Raw genomic sequence first — 22,500 nt, forward strand, 5'->3', positions numbered from 1 at the left:
TGGAGAGCAACGCACCAAAGGGCATGGTAAAATTCGGTTGAGTCATTTGATTTATTATTGCTTATACAATTCTCTCTCTCTCTCTCTCTCTCTCTCTCTCTCTCTCTCTAACGCGACGTTTCCTCCTGATCGACAGGACATTATCAAGCGATAACTGCTGAGGGACTGAATTCCAGTGGTTGTTTTGTTGTTTTTGATTTAGCTGACCTTGTGTCAGCACGGGCTCTTGCTCACAGAGCAGCCCGTTATTCCAGTGCGAGTCCAGTGGCGAGTCCTTCTCCTTTTATCGTGGTGTTGCGAGCTCTCCAGTACGGTCAGAGCACTTCTCCGGTAGGTCGAGTTTTTATTGGGTTCCCGGGAAGGTGACTCATACGGCGGGCGTTGACTAGTCTTGCAGACCTTCTCAGGTAGGGGGTATCACCGGGAGCCTCTTGATTGGCTTCTACCTGCGTGACGTCACCCCTGGTATTGTTCTCATGTCCGGTGTTCGTTCCATGCGCGCTGGTACTTTCGTTAGGGGAGAGGGTGTGGTCCTCCTCACCACACACGTCGGTATCAGGAACGCTTCTTGGGTGGTATTGAGGGGAGGCTTTTCTTCGAGGATGAGCAGCGCTTCTAGGAGACGCAGACGTCGTGGGTCAGGTGCTCTCCCGATGATCTTAGTATTCCTGACGATGTCGTCTCTCGTGATGTTTCTGCGGTGTACTGCAAGGGCGTGCTGCCTAATGGCGCCCTCCTGGGCGTGGCAGGAAATCCTTTTTGACAGGCGCATCGTCGTCATGCCGATGTAAATCCCCAGGGCATCCTTGGGCGGGGCATACGTATCGGTAGACGACGTTGGACTGCTTCAGGGGGTCTCCTGCCGGTGGGGAGGGGTTGTTCTTCATCAGAGGTCTTTCGCACGCCGATTCTTGTAGTAAATAATGAGGGACACTCTCTTTCCTTCCTCCATGGGGCGGACGTGTTCCTCTATTATTTTCTTCATGGCTGCTTCTTCTTCCTTGTATTGGTGGTGCATGAAGGCTTTATAGAAAAGTTTGATATCCTCCGGGGGCGGAATGTTCCTTCTCTCTTCCTCCGTCATGTACCACTTGTTAAGGGCGGCTCGAGTTTCTCGGTTTACGAGTTTGTTCGAGTACCCATTGTTAATTAGCATCTGGGATGCTCGGTCGAGTTCGAGGTGTGTGTCCTGCCACGTCGAACTGGAGAGCTCGCAACACCACGATAAAAGGAGAAGGACTCGCCACTGGAATTCAGTCCCTCAGCAGTTATCGCTTGATAATGTCCTGTCGATCAGGAGGAAACGTCGCGTTAGAGAGAGAGAGAGAGATAGAGCACGAGACGAGGAGAGAGAGAGAGAGAGAGAATTGTATAAGCTAATAATAAATCAAATGACTCAACCGAATTTTACCATGCCCTTTGGTGCGTTGCTCGCCAGTCTAAGCAACAACGAGAAAGCCGTCATCAGAAAGATAGAGAGACTCTTTGTATAAGATTAATAGTGCTGAAAGCAGCAGTTATTTTTAAAAAAAAAAAAAAACAAAAAAAAAAAAAAAAAATAATAATAATAATAATAATAATAGTTATTATTATTATTATTATTATTATCATTATTATTATTATTATTATTTAGGTAAAGTACCCTCTTTCAAGCATGTCCTATTGAAGGATATTGCTGCTTCAGCCGTAAAATAAAATCAGCGTAGCTGAAACAGCAATCTCCTTCAATAGCACATTATTATTATTATTATTATTATTATTATTATTATTATTTATTATTATTATTATTTTATTATTGAAAAAGAAACCCACAAATTCAATTTGTAACTTGTTTACTTCTAAGTATTTACATTAAGTTTTACTCCACACTCGAGTACTTTCAGGCCCTTTCTGTGGCCCATTCTCAAGAGATGTTTGGGATGTTAGCCTGGGTCTTCAGAACACTGCTGGGCCTTGACCCAGGCTAACATCCCAAACATCTCTTGAGAATGGGCCACAGAAGGGCCTGAAAGTACTCGAGTGTAGAGTAAAACTTAATGTAAATACTTAGAAGTAAACAAGTTACAAATTGAATTTGTGGGTTTCTTTTTCAATCTTCAGAAGAAAACTGAAAGAAGTTTTTGTTTGGTTTATTATTATTATTATAAATGTTAAAAGATTTGATGTTCATGAAAATATTTCATGATTATTTAAATACTCTTATTATTACCGTTAATATAATAATAATAATAATAATAATAATAATAAAAATAATAATATATTTTTGGGGGTATCACATTCATTTCATTCGACTGGGTGGTTTTTATAGTGTGAGGTTGCGTCCTGTCTCCTTAGTAGTCCGTCACTTTTCTCACTATGTGTGCTGCTTCACGGAGCACACTCTTCTGCATGAGTCCTGGAGCTACTTCGGCATCTAGTTTTTCCACGTTCCTTTTCAGAATTCTTGGGATCGTGTCTAGTGTTCCTAGGATTATGGGTACAATTTCCACTAGCATATCCCTTATCCTTCTTATTTCTATTTCCAGGTCTTGATACTTATCAATTTTTTCTCTTTCTTTCCCGTCTACTCTGGTGTCCCAAGGTATTGCGACATGAATGAGTGATACTCTCTTCTTGATTTTGTCAATCAACGTCACGTATTGGCACGTATCATCCTATCTGTTCTGATACCATAGTCCAAGAGGATCTTTGCCTGATCGTTTTTTATCACTTCCTCAGGTTGGTATTCGTACCAGTTATTACTGCAAGCTAGTTGGTGTTTCTTGCACAGTCTCCAGTGGAGGGCTTTTGCCACTGAATCATGCCTCATTTCTACTGGTTTTGTACAAGTGCGGACATTCGCTTGCTACGTGGTTTATGGCCTCGTTTTTTCATATTGCACTTCCTGCATATGGGTGATATGTTATTTCCATAACTGTTCTTTGGACGTATCTGGTTCTTAGAGCCTGATCATGTGCCGCTGTTAGCATTCCTTGTTTCCTTATTGAGTTCTCCCTTCTGTATCATTACCTTGTTTTATCGATGGCCATATACTGTCCGTGAATTGGTTTGTGGTGCCATTCCTCCGTTCTGTTTTCATTGTCCTGTCTCTGTATATTTCTGGGTCTGCGTCTACTTTTATCAGTCCTTCTTCCCATGCACTCCGAAGCTACTCGTCTTCATTGGTTTTCAGATATTGCCCCAGTGCTTTGCTCTCGATGATGACGCAGTCCTCTATGCTTAGAAACCCTCACCCTCCTTCCTTTTGTGATATGTATAATTTGTCTGTATTGGATCTTGGGTGTAGTGCTTTGTGTATTGTCATGTGTTTCCTAGTTTTTTAGTCTATGATGCGGAGTTCAGCCTTCGTCCACTCCACTGCTCCTGCGCTGTATCTGATTACTGGTACTGCCCTTTATTATTATTATTATTATTATTATTATTATTAATATTATTATTATTATTATTATTATTATTATTATTAGTGTATCCCTAGAGTCAAATGACATGACAGACAACAATTCAAATGATTTCTGATGTCATAATAATTACTATAATTTTTATTCATAATTACATTGTGATGGAAAACGACAAGGAAGATAGAAACATCATTATCATTATTATTCTTGATACTATTTCTACGGTTTGTTGTTAATGGGATACGAAAGAAATGGGATAGAGAAGGCAATGGAAAATTATGAACATATGAATGAAAATGATTTTAAAATCAATTATCAGAGAGTTTATATAAGATAAATAACGCAACATTTTCTCTTTATCTTTCAGCTGCTGTTGAAGATCTAAGGGACACTTGGATACCAGGTGAGTTTTCTAAGATTAGTGCACTTAATCTGAATTTTATAGGGCTCTTGATACTTTCCCTAAGGTACATTATTTGATGTTCTCACCCAAACATTTGAAATCAATGACTAAATTTTCCCTAACATTTAAACATATGTGACTCGATTATAAAATTAGTGCAAACATTTTCGATGTCTGATTTCCAAATTCAAATTTTCGTTACTCTAAATATAAAAAATTGTTGCCCAAATTCAAGATTTGGTAACCAAATGTTTTTCTATGTCAAAATTCCTGCTTAACCTAACGAAAATGGAATAAAAAACAAAAAATTCTGGTTTAGTTACAAGCTGCACAAAGTTCAAGTGTGTTAGCACGAATTCGAGTCTCTGTACCCTAAAATCTAACCGCTAAAACACTGGAAGCAAACCTCAAAATGTTAATAACAGTTAATGGTAGGTTAATACATATATAGAGATAAACATATGTACCATAATAATATATAATAAATTATAATATATATATATATATTATCTATATATATATATATATATATATATATAATATATATATATATGATATATATATGCACGCACACACACATACACGCACACACACACACACATACGCACACACACACACAACACACACTACACACACACATATATATATATATATATATATATATATATATATATATATATATATATATATATATATATATATAATGCGTGCGTGTGTGTCTGTGTGTATGTACGACGATGGCCATTTCATCCCTTGAAATGCAGGTTTTTTTTTTTTTTTTTTTGGTCCTCTCCCTATTTTTCCCAGGCCTTATAACCTTCCAACCTTCTGGGGGCAAGTCCATCAGTTCCATCGTGGTCAAGTCCCAATCCTTGCCCATCCCTCTTTAGTGTCCTATTTTCTTCGAGTCTGGGCTAGTGAAGGCCAGTAACTTAAGGCCAGACCCATTGACCTCCATCTCTAAAAAAATAAAAAAATAAAAAAATAAAAAATTGAAAAATTCTGCTGAAATATCCGTAAGGCTCTGCAAAGCTCGCCGTCCATTAAATTCCAGAAGAGCTCATATATTTCCCCGCTTTCATTCTGCGCGAGGTATGTTGATATTTCTGAATAGGTGGAATTTCTTTCCGTTTGATCGTTCTCTTAATTTCATCCTGCCTTGATTTGTGATGGGGGTGGGGGGTGGGGCTAGGATTGGTGTTGGAGGGAACTTGGGTGCGATAGGGAGCTTAGAGGGTATGGTGGAAGTATAGACCAAGGGGATGCCCGGGATCTTGGAAGGGCGGGTTGGGGTGGAAGTATGAACCAAATATTAGTGAGGCGAGTTCATAAAAGATTTCGCTTTTCGCTTACTCTGGGAGTAAGCCTGCAAACTGCTTTGTTGTTGTTGTTGTTGTTGTTGTTGGGGCGGTGTTAGGAAAGGTCTATGGAAGATCCTAAAAAGGTATAAAAAAGGTGTTTCGCGTTGAGTTAAAGATACAGGAATTTTAGAATAGAATATTTATGATTTATTTATTAGAATGAAAATGTAAAAAAATAAATAATGTGTATATTAAGCAGTATAGAAAAATTATTCCTAATAAAATATAACATTTCTTTTAATTCTCGTTGGTAAAACAATTATCTGTTTGTCCATAGATTTTAGTATATTTTAATTAACGTTAAGTTAAGAATATACGAAATGTTTACAGCTTATGCGTGAGGGGAAAATCTTGCACGCAATTCATGTAAGCTGGAGGTCGGAGCACGCCTTGTTTTTAATTACCTCACATTCACTTCCCTTTTTCTTTCCATGCCATCTGGTGTCTTACTTAAGAAGTCAATGACAGCTTTGTCTTATTCTGTTTAAACAGAATGACTTCTTCGTAATACTGAGAATCCTGTGACCAAACACCATGATAATCTGGCACATGTAGTTCCTACTTTAGAGTAAAGAACAAGGAGTGATCTGACCTCCAGCTTACTCGACACGCATGCAAGATTTTCCCCTCGCACATAAGTTTTAAACATTATATTCTTAACTTTTGACGTGCTAAAATATATGGTCAAATAGAGCCTTGTTTCACCAACGAAATTTAAAAAAAAAATTGCTATATTTTATTAGAATTAATTTTTCTCTGCTGTTTAGCGTGTATATTATTTATTTTTTTACATTTTCATTCTAATAAATAAATGATAAATATCCTATTCTAAAATTCAAGTATATTTAACCCAACGCGAAACACATTTTTAAAAAGACTTTTTAGGCTCTTCCATAGACCTTTCCTACACCCCAACAACAAGAAACAACAACAACAAGAACAACAACAAATAGTTTGTAGGTTTACTCCCCAGTAAGAGAAATTATCAATGAACTTCTTTTCCGTTTGCTACATTACATGAATCGAACCGGACGTACACGCATCTATGTCAAAATTCTTAATTAAATCCAGCCACTGCTGCAGATGGCAGCAGACCACGTGAACTGGCGCAGCCAAAACTGGGTCACAAAAGCTAGGGACTAATAACGAAAAATTGCCCGCAAGAAATGTAGAGAATGTAAGTAATGATTCTCTTTATGGAGGAAAAAACGAGAAAAAGTTCGAGGCTGGTGGTAAGCCATTAAGAGAAATGTAAGTTAAGGATTCTCTTTTATGGAGGAAAAAACGAGAAAAAGTTCGAGGCTGGTGGTAAGCCATTAAGAGAAATGTCGCGCCCGCTGGGAAAAGTTTAGTCACGTCACCCGATACTTATGACTGATTCGCATTCTCTCTCTCTCTCTCTCTCTCTCTCTCTCTCTCTCTCTCTCTCTCTCTCTCTCCATCCTGTGAAGATAACTAAGTATATATTTATTTCCCCTTACACCAAATGGAAGGAAACTAGGTAAAGTGGCCCCAGTTTACAAAAATGGTCCAGTCTGTCTAACGTCGGTCGTTTGTAAGATTTTTGAGTCCATAATTGCAGATCAAATTGTCGATCACATTGACATATAAATTGTTGTTAAACAGCCAACACGGCTTCAGACAAAACAGATCAGGCCTATCAAAAGTCCCGGAATTTTTTTTTTCATAAAATGCTTTCTTGGTATTTACGACAATAGTAGAGCATTAGTTATATTCTACTTAGATTTGTAAAAGGCCTTTGACAAAGTTCCACAAAAGTAACTAATGACAAAAGTTAAAGCTTTAGGAATTGTAGAACTTGCAGAATGGATCGAAGACTGGCTATCTAATAGAAAACAGAGAGTCGTAATAAATGATGGAGAATCAGAATGGGCAGATGTGAAAAGTGGAGTTCCTCAGGGTTCTGTCCTTGGCCCTCTCTTGTTTTGATATATATGAATGACATTGATGCATGCTTAACTAGCAGGATAGCCAAATTTGCAGATGACACCAAACTACGTGGAGAGTTTAAGAAGCGATCTAAGGAAAGTAGGAGAGTGGTCAATAAGAGGGTATGTGCCTTTTAACCTTGATAAATGTAAAGTATTCCAAATAGGAAGAAACAATTCTCACGCAAACTACGTGCTGCTTAGGAACGACATATTGTAGAATAAGAAGAGGCACTATTACCAAGGACTTAAAATCCACAAAACAATATATTAAAGCTGAAAAGACGGCACAGAAACTAGTGGGATGCATAAAGAGGCAGTTCAAATACAGAAACAAGGAAACGGTGTCGCAGCTCTACACATCAAGAGTTAGACCACATCTTGAATATGCAGTACAGTTTGGTCACCAACAATACGAAAGGACATAAATAGATTAGAAGGGGTACAAGCAAGAGCCACAAAGTTAATTCCATCCCTCAGGACAATAAGTTACCAAAGACGAATAGAGAGCATGTACAAGTGTGGCTTGATTGCGAGTACAACTAATAGAAACATTCAAAACACTGAAAGGCATAACAAAAATAGACAGTAACCTCTTCACATTAAACGAAAACCAGGCAAGAAATAATGATAATGGATGAAAACTATAACTGAGAGATACAACACATCCCATTGTGGGAACTGCCACCAGAAGTTGTAAACAGCAGCAGAAAGCTAGACAAAATCATAAGAACACTGTGAATGAATTGTAAAACCTGTTCCTACAGATAAGTAACCACACGTGTACTCCTTGTAACTCTCTCTCTCTCTCTCTCTCTCTCTCTCTTTCTCCTGCGAAGTCACTAAGTGTGTATTTATTCCCCCTTGTAGCCCCTCTCACTCTCTCTCTCTCTCTTTCTTTCTCTCTAATGAAGTAATTAAATTATTGTTTTTAATTTTTTCTCCTGCAACCCCTCCCTACCTTTCCCTCTCTCACTTTCTCAACTCTAGTAAGCAACTAAACCCGTTTTTCACCCCCCACCCCGTCCCTCTCTCTCTCTCTCTCTTTTTTCTGTTTGTGGCATAATGACAATTTATTATTATTATTATTATTATTATTATTTTTATTATTATTATTATCATTATTATTATTATTATTATTATTATTATTATTATTATTATTATTATTTATAACAAGTTTGGATTCATTAGAAATAAAACATGAAGAACACCTACTTGCTAAATGTCAAAACTGAAATTATAAATACAGACCAAGCTGACGAAGAAGACAAGCATAATAAAAAACAAAGGAATAAATAATTACGCAAAGAAATAAATAGATATGTAACTAAGTAAAGTAAGAACTAGATCACAATAATTTTATCTGAATAACTTCAATGAGAGAACGGTTTCCTAAAGCATGACTGTTACTGAGGTTTTTGCTTACTCGGGGAGTAAGCCTACAAACTACTTTGTTGTTGATGCTGTTGTTCTTGTTCTTGTTTTTGCTATTATTGTTCCTGTTGTTGGGGGCGGGCAGGAAAGTCTAAAATGGTTTGAAAAAGGTGTTTCGTGTTGAGTTCAAGATACAAGAATTTTAGGATATGATATTTATTTCTGTTTTTATTAGAATGAAAATGTAGAAAATAAATGATGTCCACAGTACAGAAAACAAATTCTAATAAAATATAACAGGGAAGATGAGGTATCAAACAACGACACACGAAGAAACACCGACGAAGTAACAGAGAGGATGGAATGGGTAGAAAATATAAGACAATGGATGGCGGCTAGATACAGAGAGAACAAAGATCCCCTCCATGAAAGCCTACAACACCAAGAAATTAAGGGAGAAAACAAGTGAGGTCAATGAAATAATGGGCATAATACACACCACCAGTATCACAGAAACAAATAACTTGGCATATGCAGGAGCAAGATTAGTAGCAGAACTGATGGGGATTCGAACACCAACACGACCAGCACAACCAACCCAACAGAAACCAAAACAGCAACCTCCTTGGAAAAGACACCTGGAAAAGCAAATCATGGTGATGAGATCTGACTTGAGTAAACTGAAAGAGATGGCAGAAAAAAGGCTCGAAGCAAGAAACAAGGAAAACAAGAGAGGAACTCAACGAGAAACTACAAAGTACAAGAGAGGGGACTAAAACAACACAATAGAAGATGTAAACAGAGACTTAAGGCCAAAGCACACAAGATCCCCAAACTGTACACGACAGGAATAAGGGATACCAACAGAACAAAATATTCGGAACCAACCAGAAAAGACTATACAGCCAATTTCTTGGTGGTTGTCTTCCCAACTAAGAGGGGAAGACAACCACCAAGAAATTCCTGAAGCCGAACGAAGTAAGAGACTCTGGGAAAACATATGGAGCAATCCGGTATCACACAACAAACATGCAACATGGCTCCAGAAAGTCAAGGAAGAAGAAACAGGGAGAATAAAACAAAGATTTACAGAGATCACGACACACAGTCAGACACCAACTAAAGAAAATGCCAAACTGGAAAGCCCCAGGTCCCGATGAAGTCCATGGATACTGGCTCAAAAACTCAAGGCCCTACACCCACGAATAGCAGAACAACTCCAGCATTGTATCTCAAATCACAATGCACCCAAATGGATGACCACAGGAAGAACATCCTTAGTACAAAAAGACAAGAGTAAAGGAAATATAGCCAGTAACTACAGGCCTATCACATGCCTACCAATAATGTGGAAGTTACTAACAGGTATCATAAGCGAAAGGCTATACAACTACCTAGAGGAGACAAACACCATCCCCCACCAACAGAAAGGCTGCAGAAGGAAGTGTAGGGGCACAAAAGACCAGCTCCTGATAGACAAAATGGTAATGAAGAACAGTAGGAGAAGGAAACCAACCTAAGCATGGCATGGATAGACTATAAGAAAGCCTTCGACATGATACCACACACATGGCTAATAGAATGCCTGAAAATATATGGGACAGAGGAAAACACCATCAGCTTCCTCAAAAATACAATGCGCAACTGGAATACAATACTTACAAGCTCTGGAATAAGACTAGCAAAGGTTAATATTCGGAGAGGGATCTTCCAGGGCGACTCACTGTCCCTACTACTCTTCGTAGTAGCCATGATTCCCATGACAAAAGTACTATAGAAGATGGATGCCGGGTACCAACTCAAGAAAATAGGCAACAGAATCAACCATCTGATGTTCATGGACGACATCAAGCTGTATGGTAAGAGCATCAAGGAAATAGATACCCTAATCCAGACTGTAAGGATTGTATCTGGGGACATCAGGATAGAGTTTGGAATAGAAAAATGCGCCTTAGTCAACATACAAAAAGGCAAAGTAACGAGAACTGAAGGAATAAAGCTACCAGATAGGAACATCAAACATATAGATGAGACTGGATACAAATACCTGGGAATAATGGAACGAGGGGATATAAAACACCAAAAGATGAAGGACACGATCAGGAAAGAATATATGCAGAGACTCAAGGCGATACTCAAGTCAAAACTCAACGCCGGAAATATGATAAAAGCCATAAACACATGGGCAGTGCCAGTAATCAGATACAGCGCAGGAATAGTGGAATGGACGAAGGCAGAACTCCGCAGCATAGATCAGAAAACCAGGAAACATATGACAATACACAAAGCACTACACCCAAGAGCAAATACGGACAGACTATACATAACACGAAAGGAAGGAAGGAGAGGACTACTAAGTATAGAGGACTGCGTCAACATCGAAAACAGAGCACTGGGGCAATATCTGAAAACCAGTGAAGACGAGTGGCTAAAGAGTGCATGGGAAGAAGGACTAATAAAAGTAGACGAAGACCCAGAAATATACAGAGACAGGAGAATGACAGACAGAACAGAGGACTGGCACAACAAACCAATGCATGCACAATACATAAGACAGACTAAAGAACTAGCCAGCGATGACACATGGCAATGGCTACAGAGGGGAGAGCTAAAGAAGGAAACTGAAGGAATGATAACAGCGGCACAAGATCAGGCCCTAAGAACCAGATATGTTCAAAGAACGATAGACGGAAATAACATCTCTCCCATATGTAGGAAGTGCAATACGAAAAATGTAACCATAAACCACATAGCAAGCGAATGCCCGGCACTTGCACAGAACCATTACAAAAAGAGGCATGATTCAGTGGCAAAAGCCCTTCACTGGAGCCTGTGCAAGAAACACCAGCTACCTTGCAGTAATAAGTGGTACGAGTACCAACCTGAGGGAGTGATAGAAAACGATCAGGCAAAGATCCTCTGGGACTATGGTATCAGAACAGATAGGGTGATACATGCAAATAGACCAGACGTGACGTTGATTGACAAAGTCAAGAAGAAAGTATCACTCATTGATGTCGCAATACCATGGGACACCAGAGTTGAAGAGAAATAGAGGGAAAAAATGGATAAGTATCAAGATCTGAAAATAGAAATAAGAAGGATATGGGATATGCCAGTGGAAATCGTACCCATAATCATAGGAGCACTAGGCACGATCCCAAGATCCCTGAAAGGAATCTAGAAAAACTAGAGGCTGAAGTAGCTCCAGGACTCATGCAGAAGAGTGTGATCCTAGAAACGGCACACATAGTAAGAAAAGTGATGGACTCCTAAGGAGGCAGGATGCAACCCGGAACCCCACACTATAAATACCACCCAGTCCAATTGGAGGACTGTGATAGAGCAAAAAAAAAATAAATAAATAAAAAAAATAATAATAATACTTAAATTACTCACCCATGTATCTAATCAGTGAAAGCGTTCATATATAGAATAGAAAAGACGATATGTACTTTTATAATAATGATAATAATAATATAACAATAATAATGATAAATAATAATAATTAATATAATAATAATAATAATAATAAGAATAATAACACTTAAAGTATCCACCCATATATTTCATCAAGTAAAGCGTGCATATATAGAATAGAAAAGACGCTGTATACGTTAATAATAATAATAATAATAATAATGATAATAATAATAATAATAATAATAATAATAATAATAATAAAGTATTCACCCATATATCTAATCAAGTAAAAGCGTGCCTATATATTAATAGTAAAACAAAGACGACTGTATACGTTAATATAAATAATAAGTAATAATAATAATCATAATACTAATTAATAATAACAGTATTCACCCAGGCATCTAATCAGTGAAAGCGAATAATTCGTCGCGGACAAACGACCTAAAAGAAAAAGATAAAGATGAAGAAGAAGAGGAGGTAAGAGTTAAAAGATGGAAAAAATAAAGGGCTGGCAATGACGTCACCCGAGTGGGTAATCACGGTGGAAAAAAACAGACAGATTATCAAGCGAAAGAAATCGACCGAGAAATTCATAAAAGAAGCAGCAATAAAAGAGAGAAAGAGGAGAGAGAGAGAGAGAAAGGTCCCACGGGGGAAATATATCTAAATCTGCTTTGAGGGAGAAGAATGTTAGTCTCCATTAACGGGTCCAAAAAATTTAACAAAAAGTTCCGTGGACCTGAGAGTAATAGCTTCTACGGGACGGGGGTGGGGCGGGGCGGGAGGGGCCAGGGAATATGGGTGAGAGAGAGGCTGTCTGGGGTCGGGGGTGGATGGTGATGATGATGATGATGAGGAGGAGGAGGAGAGGAGGAGGATTGGAAGAATGTGAATAAAAGGAGCAGTAACGATACATATATATATATATATATATATATATATATATATATAATATATATATATATATATATATATATTATATATATGGGTGTCCGTAATTGTGTGTGTAAGTATTTTGTATGTGACTGTGTTTATTTCTACCGGAACGTAAACATACATTTTTTTTTCTTTTGCAAATTCCCAATTACCTTCATCTGTGGAGGATTTTTTGTCATTTTCGGGACATGTCCAGAGGTCCACACCAGGTTGCCTCTTCACTTCACGTGACAATAACCTTCGGTTTAATTTAGTCCAACCACCTGACCACGCAGGGCAAACGATGTCATCTGAGATGCAGCTGGGAATTATCTCTTGATTTGTGAAAGGTTGTTCGAACTTTCTGAAGAATCGAGAGGTAAGGGTGAACAATACTTAAGTGAGAATTTGCTAAATTCTTCATGATGCAAATAAAGTTTATTGGATATTCTAATTAAAGCAATTGGAAAGGACGACACCATCATTTGAGCTGACTTTATACAACGTCTTTTCATTCTTCTTATGACTGTCGTTTCTTCTAAGCTAATATTTACTCAAAGTTTTAATCCGTACTCTTGCACTCGGGTGAAGTTAAACATGGCGTGGTCCTTCCGTAGAGTTTCCGGTGGGAGCCATACCGTAGTCAAACTCTTGGCAGAGTTCACCAAAAACTCTACGGAGGTTCATCGGCGTGTTTAATGACAGAACTAAACTAATGCCTTTCGTTGTTTTACCCATATGATGAACGTCTGCCAATTATAGCAGATATTAACAATAAATAAAAGACAGTAATAACAAACGAAAACAATAATAATAATTGGAAAAAAATTACTGTGTATAACGTGTTTATTATAAGTATTTACATTTTATTTTACTTAACACGTTATGCGCGGTAATTTTGTGGTTTTCTTTTTCAATCTTCGGAAGAAAACTGAATAATAATAATAATAATAATAATAATAATAATAATAATAATAATAATAACAGCCAAGAAAATTTTTATGAGAAGGACAGTTAATTTAAACCCATTTAGCTTTTCAAAAGCTTTTTCAGCGTTCCTCATTCTTCTTTCTCTTGCCGCGATAAGGGGCAATTGGAGAAAGAGTAAAAACGGGAAACAGTAGAGTTCTCAGCATGGAGAAGTCTCCTGTGATGTCTAGAAATTAAGCGGGAAACTCTGTTCTTAATATAGATTACCGCTACAACTAATACGACTACTGTTCGGCCCTTGTCTCCATCCTGACTTACTTCTCACGGTGCGCGCAGAACCTATACACTGACCAACATGCTTATCGTGTATTTATTATTAATGGACGGTATGGAATAAATTTGGATAAATGCGATTCCGGCCGTCGAAGGACACTAGTGGTTCCCAATTCTTTTCTGGTCGTTATCCACTTTTCATACACGATACCTGTCCATGGCCCACCGCCCATCGCTAAGCTTAACCCCTGTATATATAAAACCCATGGTTTTATACATACAGGGTGTCCATAAAGTCCAGTACCATTTTGGGAAATAAATACTTGTAATGGTACTGGGACTTTATGGACACCTTGTAGATATCCTCAGATGATGGCGCATTGCATTCTGCTACATGACCACCAAATTTGGAACTACTGAATTGCACGAACTTTGTACCTACTGTTTCTATGTTAAAATAATTTGTGGTTAAAACCGACGGAGGTTCGTGGTATAATTAGAAACGATTCTAGAAACGATCACATCAAAGTCGTTGCTCAACAAACTAATTATTGTCGGAATACAGCGTTGATTGAAGTCACGTGAAGCCCAGTTCAATTTTGTAATAGAGGAGAACTTGAACAGATTGCAAAAAGGTTTAGAATGACATAATCGGTTCCTTTTTTTTTGTAGCCGATGGTAAATATCCACAGCTGTAGTAAATATCCACAGGACTGAAATAAATACTCAAATACACCAGAAGTTCCTGCACTAACAGAGATTATGGTCCAGATGCGTTGATCAGTCAGGAGCAGAATAAAAACTTCCAAGAGCTGACTATGGCTTTTTTTTTCAGTTGAAAGAAAATCAAACTTTCATATGATGGAACGTAGTATGAAGGACCAATCAATCAGGTTGACTCGAGTTCGTGATCTATGTAATATACCTGTGATAACCAAAGTTTTGCAAAAAAACATAATATTTCGTCCTTTTAAATCTGAAGCAATAGCGCCACCAGTGATAATTTTTGTTTCGCTTAAATTGATATTGTCTTTTTATTCTCTTCCGCAACAAAGATTATGGTTATCGGCTAAGAAAAAAGAAAAAAATATCTTTTTTAAGACAACCCAGCAACACTAGAAAAATCTGCGACTGCCTCGAAGACGCATAGATTAGCGTAAACATAGACAAACAAAGGGAATGATAATCGCTGTTACGAGAAAAAGCCGAGAATGATTTTTATTAGAATAAATTCGTTGTTGGATGGCGCGTGAGGTAATGGAAAATATCACAGTCCTTAATCACAGTTTGTCATAAATCACCATTAATCTTAAACAAATCCCATTTTTATCCACTGAGAGTAGCATGCTTTAATGCATGCTCTCTCTCTCTCTCTCTCTCTGCAGGTGGGTCATAATAGCAGTGTAAAGTATTCTCTCTCTCTCTCTCTCTCTCTCTCTCTCTCTCTCTCTCTTTCTCCCTAATTTGCTCATTATGGCATTAGAGTTTCTCCCTGTCTGTCTTGCTTCACTGTGGCGATTACGACAGAATAAAGTCTCTCTCTCTCTATTTCTCTCTCTCTCTCTCTCTCTCTCTCTCTCTCTCTCTCTCTTCCTTTCTTTAATGTGCTGGGTAAGGTACTCTATAAAATTCTCTCTTTTTCATTTAATCATTTTTTGCTTCAGTGTGTTAATTACTGTAGAACAAAATCTCTCTCTCTCTCTCTCTCTCTCTCTCTCTCTCTCTCTCTCTCTCTCTCTCTCTCTCTTACCAATTGTTTCTATTTATCATGTACTCTGCGAGACAGGCTATTGAACACGAGGCGATAAAAGCCACACTGGTAAACAGCCAATGACCTTCAATGACCTCAAACAGCCAATAGCCACTAACTCCCTCACCAGACGCAATTAGGCTTCCATGGGACACGGGGGTCCTTATGTAGGGTTATGTAACTTAAATGAGGGGTCTGGTAGAGGGGCACCCACACCCCCATCCCTCCCCTGCCATCCCCCTCTCCCTCCTTTTAGGGATCCGTTACGGCCCAAATAAGGGTAATTTGATCTTTGTTAACAAAAGCGTTTCGCTTTGTGTATTATTATTATTATTATTATTTTATTATTATTATTATTATTATTATTATTATTATCATTATTATTATTATTATACATAATCTGCCTGTTTTCATAAGGGTGACGGAGAAAAAGACAAATAAATAAAAAAAACTAGCTTTTTCTTAAGGAAAAGATTTTATTCTCTGAGAGAGAGAGAGAGAGAGAGAGAGAGAGAGAGAGAGAAATTTGCATGTTCTTCTCTTCTCTCTCTCTTTAGATACATCTAATTCATTCTGGCTTTTTAAAGGGGAAAGTATTTATTCCACATAATCAGACCCGTCACCCCCCCAAACCCCCCAAAAAAGCAAAAAAAAAAAGAAAAAAAAAAGGCAACAAATGCTTTCACACTGAACGTGATTCATAAGTGTAAACCCGCATTAGGCTTCCAGCGATAATTAATGTCTGTTCTGCGTCAACAATTAATGATTATGAATCAGCGTCTCTGTCTCTCTCTCTCTCTCTCTCTCTCTCTTTAATATACTGATAGTCGCGTTATAAATAATTCTCTATCTCTCTCCGGTGCCATTACCCAAAACTCATTCTGCAGGAGATAAATAATGATTAGAAATCAGCTCTCTCTCTCTCTCTCTCTCTCTCTCTCTCTTCGTTCTCGGTTCGTTGGCTGTTAATAGCATTACGTACCTATATATGTGCATGTATACAATCATATATAAAAGGATTATATGCAAGCAGTAAGCCTTTATTTATATACGTGTATAAAAATATTCTATGTGAGTACGAATAAATATGGAAAAAATAAAGAAAACACAGACATTTGAAACTTGAATGACAATAAAACGTTTCAGTGTTAATTACTTTATTAATAGCTTATTAATTTATTTACATCGTTTATAGTTTCGATTGACTACATCATTAAAATAAAGATAAGGTTCAGATATTTCCTTTAACACTATTTTCTTATTTGGAATTAATTTGATGAACAATCCATTGCTCATTTGTTGACCTTTATAAAATAAAAGGTCTCTGGTAATTAATCCTTTATGGTGGGTCTGAAGTACTGTCGCAAACTCATCCCAAATTAGACGATGGGGCTGCTCTTGTCAAGAAAAAAACGTTTTTTTTTTAATTAAGTAATACCTTAAATGTATTTGTCTAATTAAGAAAAACTTTTCAGCGAAAAATAGTCGGTAAATATAAGATATAAAATCGATACAGTTTTTTTCTATTTCATAATAAGTTTTTGTTTAAGCTCTGTACCTCTTTTTTATGTAAATTTAACATTTGATTTAACTTTTAATTAAATTCAAAATCTAACATTTAATTGCTAAAATTACGTCGGGTTCATGTCCGATAAGATATAGCATGTGAATTTAGTGCCACGTGCTACCGCCTTCATAATTAACATAATGGCTGAATCTCCCTTTCCCCTCCCCTCCCCCATTCCTTCAGCCAACTCCTCCCCCCACCCTCTTCTCTCTCTCTCTCTCTCTCTCTCTCTCTCTCTCTCTCTCTCTCTCTCTCATTTTTACGATGGGTGTGGCTGAACCGTGAAGTGGCGACAGCAGATAACTTCTAATTCGATGAAAGATAAAACATTTTTAATAGCCCTAGCATAAATGAGTATTCATCGGCTCCTCAATCTTCCTATCTCTTTCTTGGCGTGAAATTACTGATAATGCTTAATGTTTCCTGCATATAGGTTTGAATCTCTCTCTCTCTCTCTCTCTCTCTCTCTCTCTCTCTCTCTTCTTTCCTTTATATCGTAATCGTTAGATTTGTTGTTCTTTGCTTCATTATCATCATCGGAATTACATTATAGGCTTGAATCTCTCTCTCTCTCTCTCTCTCTCTCTCTCTCTCTCTCTCTCTCTCTCTCCTTTATATCGTTATCATTAGATTTGTTGTTCTTTTCTTCATTATCATCATCGGAATTACATTATAGGCTTGAATCTCTCTCTCTCTCTCTCTCTCTCTCTCTCTCCTTTATGTCGTTATCATTAGATTTGTTGTCCCTTTCTTCATTATTATCATCGGAATTATATTATATGTTTTAATCTCTCTCTCTCTCTCTCTCTCTCTCTCTCTCTCTCTCGTTTATATCGTTATCATTTAATTTATTTTTCCTTTCTTCATTATCACCCTCGGTATTATATTGATTATGCAATTATTTTGAGTTTTACAATTACTACTATTAGGATTATTGTTTTTATTATCATTACTCCAGCAAAGAAGTTATGTTTTTTTTCTCCGGTTTATTTGTTTGTAAGTTGGTTTCTTTGCTCGGCCGTTCCTTAGAATTGTTGATTAAAATGTTATCTGCGGATTTTCATGAATACATTACCAACGATGGTCTGGGAAACCAAACGAATAGACTGCTCATATTTAGTCGATGTCTACGGATTTTAAAAAGTGCATTTTCTTCCTAATTTTTCCTATTATTTCTATGAATATTAGTGTAAGGATTTTCATCACTTTCAACATCGTAATTTTAGATGATAGACCTTCCAATTTTACACGCAATGCGGCTGCATAGGAAAAGGCAAGTTTAAAAATGCCCACTGATATTGCTATAGATACGAGCAGATTTTTTACTCCCTTCACGAAAACCACTGCATACATTCCTTTCATCTTTTTACTTTAATGTGAGAGCGGGTCAGTTTTAGCCGTAATAATTAAAATGTGTTCAGTTAGTTTGTTCATTATTAATGTTTCTGTTAACATCTAAAAAACATGTGTAAAGGAGATTAAACAAGAGGATAATTTCTAAGAATGACGAATTATCAGAAATACTTCAGCAATTATTATTATTATTATTATTGCTCTATCACAGTCCTCCAATTCGACTGGTGATATAGTGTGGGGTTCCGGGTTGCATCCTGCCTCCTAGGAGTCCATCACTCTTCTTACTATGTGTGCCGTTTCTAGGATCACACTCTTCTGCATGAGTCCTGGAGCTACTTCAGCCTCTAGTTTTTCTAGATTCCTTTTCAGGGATCTTGGGATCGTGCCTAGTGCTCCTATGATTATGGGTACGATTTCCACTGGCATATCCCATATCCTTCTTATTTCTATTTTCAGATCTTGATACTTATCCAATTTTTCCCTCTCTTTCTCTTCAACTCTGGTGTCCCATGGTATTGCGACATCAATGAGTGATACTTTCTTCTTGAATTTGTCAATCAACGTCACGTCTGGTCTGTTTGCACGTATCACCCTATCCGTTCTGATACCATAGTCCCAGAGGATCTTTGCCTGATCGTTTTCTATCACTCCTTCAGGTTGGTGCTCGTACCACTTATTACTGCAAGGTAGCTGATGTTTCTTGCACAGGCTCCAGTGGAGGGCTTTTGCCACTGAAGCATGCCTCTTTTTGTACTGGTTCTGTGCAAGTGCCGGGCATTCACTTGCTATGTGGTTTATGGTTACATTTTCGTATTGCACTTCCTACATATGGGAAGAGATGTTATTTCCGTCTATCGTACTTTGAACATATCTGGTTCTTAGGGCCTGATCTTGTGCCGCTGTTATCATTCCTTCAGTTTCCTTCTTTAGCTCTCCCCTCTGTAGCCATTGCCAATTGTCATTGCTGGCTAGTTCTTTAGTCTGTCTCATGTATTGTCCGTGCATTGGTTTGTTGTGCCAGTCCTCTGTTCTTTCTGTCTTTCTCCTGTCTCTGTATATTTGGTTCTGTGGGTTTTCGTCTGCTTTTATTAGTCCTTCTTCCCATGCACTCTTTAGCCACTCGTCTTCACTGGTTTTCAGATATTGCCCCAGTGCTCTGTTTTCGATGTTGACGCAGTCCTCTATACTTAGTAGTCCTCTCCCTCCTTCCTTTCGTGTTATGTATTGTCTGTCCGTATTTGCTCTTGGGTGTAGTGCTTTGTGTATTGTCATATGTTTCCTGGTTTTCTGATCTATGCTGCGGAGTTCTGCCTTCGTCCATTCCACTATTCCTGCGCTGTATCTGATTACTGGCACTGCCCATGTGTTTATGGCTTTTATCATATTTCCGGCATTGAGCTTTGACCTGAGTATCGCCTTGAGTCTCTGCATATATTCTTTCCTGATCGTGTCCTTCATCTCTTGGTGTTTTATATCTCCTCCTTCCATTATTCCCAGGTATTTGTATCCTGTCTCATCTATGTGTTTGATGTTGCTCCCATCTGGTAGCTTTATCCCTTCAGTTCTCGTTACTTTGCCTTTTTGTATGTTGACTAAGGCGCATTTTCTATTCCAAACTCCATCCTGATGTCCCCCAGATACAATCCTTACAGTCTGGATTAGGGTATCTATTTCCTTGATGCTCTTACCATACAGCTTGATGTCGTCCATGAACATCAGATGGTTGATTCTGTTACCTCTTTTCTTGAGTTGGTACCCGGCATCCATCTTCTGTTATTATTATTATTATTATTATTATTATTATTATTATTATTATTATTATTGTTATTGTTGTTGTTGGTGGTGCTGCTCTTACTCCTGTATTATTATTATTATTATTATTATTATTATTATTATTATTATTATTATTATTATTATTATTATTATTCTATTGAAGGAGATTGCTGCTTCAGCTGTATTAAATTCATTGAAATAAAATAAATAAAAGATAAAATAAAATAAAATAAAAATTATACAGCTGATGCAGCAATCTCTTTCAATATAAAGCATGCTTGAAAGAGCGTCTTCTACCTAAATACACCAATATTATTATTATTATTATTATTATTATATTATTATTATTATTATTATTATTATTATTATTATTATTATTATTATTATTATTATTATTATTATTATTATTACGGAAACTCTGATCGTTCTGTTTTCAGGTTGGTATTGTTGCTGTTGTCGAGGGCGTGTTGCTTTATCTAATTATTCAGAAGGGGGCCAGAGGCACACAGAGTATCAAAGGGATCTTAGATACGCAACGGCGGGCCAATTAATTCAACTGGAAATACAACGATTCTCGAGGATAAAGGCTTCAATGATGTTTGATTAGTCGACCCCCATACTCAGCTGCTGCTACTACTACTGAACTGCTATCGCTACTATTATCGGTGTAGTAATTTGTACGCAATGGTTTAAAACTTCAATTATAACAAGCCTAAATGGTGTTATTTTTTTAAAACCAAGATTGCGTTGAACATAATGGTCCTTCGAAAAAAAAAATGAAACTGACAATGGCTACAAAACAATGGTAGCCTCTGTAGCCTCTGTTCAAACTTCAGAAGCTACAGAGGCTGCCATTCTTCTGTAGCCTCTGAGCAGAGGCTACAAAAGAATGGTAGCCTCTGTTCAAACTTCAGAAGCTACAGAGGCTGCCATGAACAGAGGCTACAGAAGAATGGTAGCATCTGTAACCTCTGTAGCTCTGTTCAGGCATCAGAAGCTACAGAGGCTACCATTCTTCTATAGCCTTTGTTCAGTTCAGTATGAAAGTAACAATTAGTAACAAAATTAACAGACCAAAGTACAGTATGAGAATGCCATATAAACATATATATAGATATATATATATATATATATATCTATATTTATATATATATATATGGTATATATATATATATATATATATATATATATATATATATATTATATATAATTATATTATCGAGTTACATGTCCTTTAATATCTAATTCGCTCTACCTCGAATTAATATCATTTTCATATAGCTTAACCGAAGGGGATTTTTTTTTTTTTTTTTTTTTTTTTCTTTTTTGTTTTACCTACTACACCAACGCAGTGGTGTAGTAGGTAAAAGCTTCACTGACGTTCCTGGATTTGAAAGGATCCATGGTTCGCGCCCTGGTCCAGGCAAGTCTATTATCGAGAAAAAAATTAAAAAAATTCCGCTTCGGTTAAGCACATATGAAAATATATTAATTTCCGAAGTATAGCGAATTAGATATTAATGGACATTGTAGCTCGATATATGTATATGAATCACGGAAATGTGATATGACTTATATATATATATATATATATATATATATATATATATATATATTGACTTCATCACTTACACAATTGCTCTGTGCATTAATACAATTACTAACAGGATCTCATTGAAACTGGATGGTATCTAACTGAGATATTTATTCCCCAAAAATACAAGTTTTCTTAGACTATCAGTGAGAGCTGTTAGTTCAGGAGAGCTTTTAATTTTTTTGGAATAAATCTCCGCTAGATACCATCAAGTTTCAATGAGGTTCTATTATTATGTGTGTGTGTGTGTATATATAAATATATATATATATATATATATATATATATAATCCATACATACTATATATGCATATACATATATATATATATATATATATATATATATATATATAATCATTATATATAATATATATATATATATATATATATATATACATACATACCTATACATATGCATATACATATATCTA

At 36.9% G+C, this 22,500-nt stretch overlaps 1 protein-coding gene across 3 annotated transcripts in view; it reads left to right on the forward strand.

The window, feature by feature from the left end:
* Positions 1-22,500, forward strand: part of LOC135226489 (uncharacterized) — a 389,188-nt gene that overhangs the window by 232,034 nt on the left and 134,654 nt on the right. For 2 of the 3 annotated variants that reach the window (XM_064266105.1, XM_064266107.1), the window contains exon 2: positions 3,766-3,801. The gene's annotated coding sequence lies outside the window, so the exon portion shown is untranslated. Of the gene's footprint in view, positions 1-3,765; positions 3,802-20,912; positions 21,153-22,500 lie in introns of all 3 variants that reach the window. The other variant, XM_064266106.1, reaches the window with a different exon arrangement.

This window comes from Macrobrachium nipponense, chromosome 14 (genome assembly GCF_015104395.2).
Source record: "Macrobrachium nipponense isolate FS-2020 chromosome 14, ASM1510439v2, whole genome shotgun sequence".
In the NCBI taxonomy this organism is placed as follows: domain Eukaryota; kingdom Metazoa; phylum Arthropoda; class Malacostraca; order Decapoda; family Palaemonidae; genus Macrobrachium; species Macrobrachium nipponense.